This window comes from Piliocolobus tephrosceles, chromosome 7 (assembly GCF_002776525.5).
Source record: "Piliocolobus tephrosceles isolate RC106 chromosome 7, ASM277652v3, whole genome shotgun sequence".
Lineage (NCBI taxonomy): Eukaryota > Metazoa > Chordata > Mammalia > Primates > Cercopithecidae > Piliocolobus > Piliocolobus tephrosceles.
This window is the reverse complement of record NC_045440.1, coordinates 148125667-148130495: the sequence shown is the minus strand read 5'-3', so window position 1 is coordinate 148130495 and position 4829 is coordinate 148125667. Positions and strand designations below refer to the sequence as shown.

Genomic DNA, 4829 nt, shown 5'->3' with positions numbered 1-4829 from the left:
CGCTCTGTCGCCCAGGCTGGAGTGCAATGGCCTGATCTCAGCTCACTACAAGCTCCGCCTCCCGGGTTCACGCCATTCTCCTGCCTCAGCCTCCCAAGTAGCTGGGACTACAGGCGCCAGCCACCTCGCCCGGCTAGTTTTTTTGTATTTTTAGTAGAGACGGGGTTTCACCGTGTAGACCAGGATGGTCTCGATCTCCTGACCTCGTGATCCACCCGTCTCGGCCTCCCAAAGTGCTGGGATTACAGGCTTGAGCCACCGCGCCCGGCCAACATGCTGTTTTTATGGCAAGAGAGTGGCAGAAACCTAGTGTCTTTTCCAGCACCATCCTGGACTGGCGTCTCAGGGTCCGTGGACCAAAGCAGGGTGTGGCGCACAGCCTTCGTGTGGGGAGGGTGAACCCCTGCTCGGATGCTGTGCTGAAGAGAGCTGAGGACCCCGCACCTGCTGTCTGGGCCGTCTCACCATGGCTGAAGGTGCAGCTGGACGTCACCCCTCAGCCTCAGACGCTGGAGGCTGGAGCCAGCCTCCATGCGCGAGAGCCCCTGGGGTGGCTCAGCCTCAGCACCCACCTTCACTTCTGGCCTCAACCCTCTGGGGCTTTGGAACCTCCATCAGCTTGGTCCCCACCTAGAAGTTTGGCATGCTGGGTCCTCCTCTCAACTTCCATGCGGTGCGGCTCCAGGTCCTGCTGCTAGTTCCCCTGAACAGTGATCAGAACCCCTGCCTGAGCAGGGCCTGTGCCATGTGCTTCCTGCACTAGGCTGTGCCCCAGCCTTGAGCCACTCCCCTCTCTCTGCCACATAGCTGCTCAGATGATGTACACAGGGCAGTGGTCTCCCCGGGGGTCATTCCGACACCACTCCCCGCCCCCTGCTACATTTGGCAATATTTGGAGACCGTTTTGGCTGCCCTAACTAGGAGGGGTGGCCAGGGATTTGTGGAGGCCAGGGATGCTGTTGAAACCCTACAGTGCGCAGGGTGGTGCCAGACTCGGAGCGTCTGGGCGAGTGAGTCTGCTGCCCGGCCCTCCTCCCTGGCTCCCCAGCGCCTCCTGGACATGCTCCACAGCCCTGCGTGACCCCAACCGACTCTGCTCTCCAGAAAAACTGCCATGTGGTCATGGGCCAAGCCTTGCTTGGCGTCCCTCCTTCCAAAACTAAGCCAAGCTCACTGGCTCCTTTAGCCCTTTGACTCAGACTCAGGTAATGTCTGCAGGAGCACCTCCTGGATCCCTGCCTTGTGCTCAGGTGCTGCACCCCCTCCCGTAGTGCTCTAGGTGGTGCTTTTGGTCACTGCACAATCACATAATATTTTCTCCTCTCTGAACTGAGAATTCCTTGAGGGTAACAGATACATTTGTATTTCCTTTTTTTTTTTTGGAGAGAGAGTTGGCGTGGGTTGCCCAGACTGGAATGCAGTGGTGTGATCACAGCTCACTGCAGCCACCATCTCCTGGGCTCAAGTGATCCTCCCCGCTTGGCCTCCCAAAGTGCCGGGATTGTAGACGTGAGCCATGGCACCTGGCTGTTTGTGTTCGGAATGTCTTGCTGTCGATTGCAACATTTTCTTTGAGCACTGGCGTCGGTAAAGATGATTGGGTTTAGAATGGGGAGTTGCCCTCAGAGAGTGGCTGTGCGGCAGTGAGAGGGACTCCTTGACCCACTTCCCATGTCGGCTGCTTCCAGCTTCCTGGGCCGCTCTTGTAACTTGCTTTCCTAAGTATAAGTGTCTTGATTCTCACAGATTCTCTATTTTTGCTTCCTAGAAAGTTTCCATTTTGTTTATTAATATTTTTAAGCAGATAATATACATGGTTCGAAAGTACAAAGGGAGCTCAGTGAAGCCTCCTAGTCTTTACCCTGGCACCTGGTTCCTCTGGAAGCCTTGCTAGACCAGCTTCTTGTGTATTCATTCGTCTAGAGATACTTTGTAACTTTGCAAGCAAACAAGTGTGTGTATTTTTTTTCCTTACCCTTTTCTTTTTAAAAAGTTTCTGAACCTTGCCTTTTTCAACTATGTTTGAGAGGCCTTTCCATATCAGTACATTTTCCAGTACATTCTTTTCCATGGCTGCTCTGTATTCTGCTACATGGAGGTGCTGTGGCATTTTTGTGCAGTCATGAGCGAAGCTGTAGGCAGTGTTTCTGCAAACGTACCTGTAGGACCCATTCTAGAAACAGCATCTCTCTCTCCAGTCACCGTTCATTCCGTCACATCAGGGTTTGCTCTTGTCTCTTGGTGTCTGTATTTCTGTACTTCCTTTGGTCATTTATTTCTCCTAATTATCTCATCTCTCTATATTTTAAATAATATCGTAGGTCAAATTAAATGAGTGTCTCATTTGGAAACTGGTTCACCTTTTGTGTGTTCTTTTGGTTGAGTGACTGGGAATATACGCATCCACCCGGAAACTTGTCCGTGAGTGGTCACAGCAGCCAGAAGGTGGAGACAGCCTAAATGTCCATCAGCGGATGATGGATAAACAGAATGTGGTCCACACCTGCGATGGAATATGATTTGGCAATAAAAAGAAGTGAGTTACTGATTCGTGTTATAACTTGTGTGAACCTTAACAATATGCTGGCCGGGTGCAGTGGCTCACGCCTCTAATCCCGGCACTTGGGGAGGCTTAGGTGGGCAGATCACAAGGTCAAGAGATTGAGACCATCCTGACCAACATGGTGAAACCCTGTCTCTACTAAAAATACAAAAATTAGCTGGGCGTGGTGGCGCACCGGGAAGCGGAGGTTGCAGTTAGCCGACATCATGCCACTGTACTCTAGTCTGGTTACAGAGTAAGACTCCGTCTCAAAAAAAAAAAAAAAAGACTGAGTGAAAGAAACTGGAAACATACTGTATGATTCTAATGGCATTAGTGACTTGTCTGGAGTGGCTGCTGCCATGATGCTGGCTGCAGTGGGGGTGGCCTGGGGCTGCATGGTCCACGGAGCTGGTGGGAGCTGGGAACAGGCAGGAGCCACACCCCCTTCCAAGTTGGAGGGGTGGGAGACCGGCCCTCCTGGGCGCAGATGCAGCTGCCTGGCTGTGGCTATGGACCCAGACAGCCCTGCTCTCCCGGGGACTCTGGAAGCCCCCCTTCCCCTGCAGACTCAGAAGTGCCTGCTCCCACTGCCTGGCCTCTCCCTGCTCCTGGCGCCCGCATCAGTTTTGGAACACAGTTGAGGCTGAAGCCAGGCACTGTTGCAACCTGGCCAGGTGTGTATATACCTGGGGCAAAACTGACATGCCAGCTGCCTGCCTCCTCAGGCCCCTTCGGACTTTGGGTGCTGACGAGTGAGCACTGGAGGGAGCCTGAGGAGGGGCTGAGGGAAGTGTGGCACAGGCCTGCAGGAGCCCCTCAGCACGAATAGCCTGGGCACCGTGGACAGCAGGTTGATGGCAGCAGGAGGCAGACAGGCTCCTGGGTAGAAAGGGGCAGGTCCCTGGTGAAGCCCCATGTTGAAGTCAGGGACAGCCTGAAGCTTGAGGGCTGGGCTGCCAGTTCCATGGACCAGAGTAAGAACTTATGGTGCTTTTTCTGGGCATGCCCACAGCCACCCATGGACCAATCAGCACACACTTTCTTCCCTCTGAAGCCCATAAAAACCCTGGACTCAGCCAGACTCAGGCAAACAACAGGTCAACCCGCCTCCAGATAGGATAGGAGCTAACCAGTCCGAGTCTCCTTTCTGCTGAGAGCCGGACACTCATCAGGACAACCCACATGCAGAAAGGAGCTACCCACTGTGGGTCTCCCGAGAGCTGTTCTGTCGCACAGTGAAGCTCCTCTCCACCTCACTCACTCTCCAGTTGTCCACGTACTTCCCGGATATGTGACAAGAACTTGGCACCTGCTGAATGGTGGGACTAAATGAGCTGCAACACAAGCAGGGCTGAAACACGCCCCCCTCCGCCACTCACCACGTCGCAGACAATGAAGAGGAGAGAAGAGCTGCAGCACTTTGGGGAACCCAGACCTAGGGTCTTCTCGAGCCAGGGCTGTGACATCCTCCTTGGAGTTCTGTCGTTCCTGGCATCTCCACGCTTCTGGGTGCCACTGCATTCCCCTCGTCCAGATGCAAGTGTCCACAGCAGAAGCCGTGTGCAGTGCATCTGGTCAAGCCGCAGCCTCGCACAGAGCTGGCACCTGGAGCAGCCTGCCCCGCTGCAGCCGGCATGCCTGGCTATGCACGGTGGCCTGACCCTGCGCTTGCTTGCCCACACACCCCTTGCCACTTTGCGCCTGGCTTGCACTTGGCAGGTGTGGGATCTGGGCCAGTAGTGTGAGCTGAGCGCAGCCTGCCAGGCTGAGTGGGCACAACGATCCCGGCGGGCGTGAGCAATACTCAGGCAGAAGGCACCACTGGCCACAGTGGTTTCTGGCTTGTGGAGTGACACCCCAAGGGTCTCATGATAATTCCGTTTATGTGAAGTGTCCAGAAGTGAATCTGTAGAGGTAGAAAGTAGATTAGTGGTTGCCAAGGGCTGGGGTATGGAATTTCTTTTAGCATAATGAAAATATTCTAAAATTCACTGTGGTGAAGGTGCACAGATCTGTGAATATACTAAAAATAGCCTAAAATCATATACTTTAATTGGGTGAATTGTATGTAATGTGAATTCTACCTCAATGAAGCTGTTAAAAATAAGAGTGACTAGGATTTTTCAGAAGAGAACATTCCAAGGTGAGGGTCAGAAGGTTGCATGCCGCAGAGGACCTTGGTGCAGATGTGTTCCTGGAGGCTGTGGCAAGGTGATGAGTCCTCGATCAGTTTCTTCTTCTTCTTCTTCTTCTTCTTCTTCTTCTTCTTCTTCTTCTTCTTCTT

General features: G+C 53.3%; 1 protein-coding gene across 1 annotated transcript in view; it reads left to right on the top strand.

Moving 5' to 3' along the window:
• ARHGAP39 (Rho GTPase activating protein 39) overlaps positions 1 to 4829 on the top strand; it is a 152862-nt gene that overhangs the window by 6174 nt on the left and 141859 nt on the right. The window lies entirely within an intron of this gene.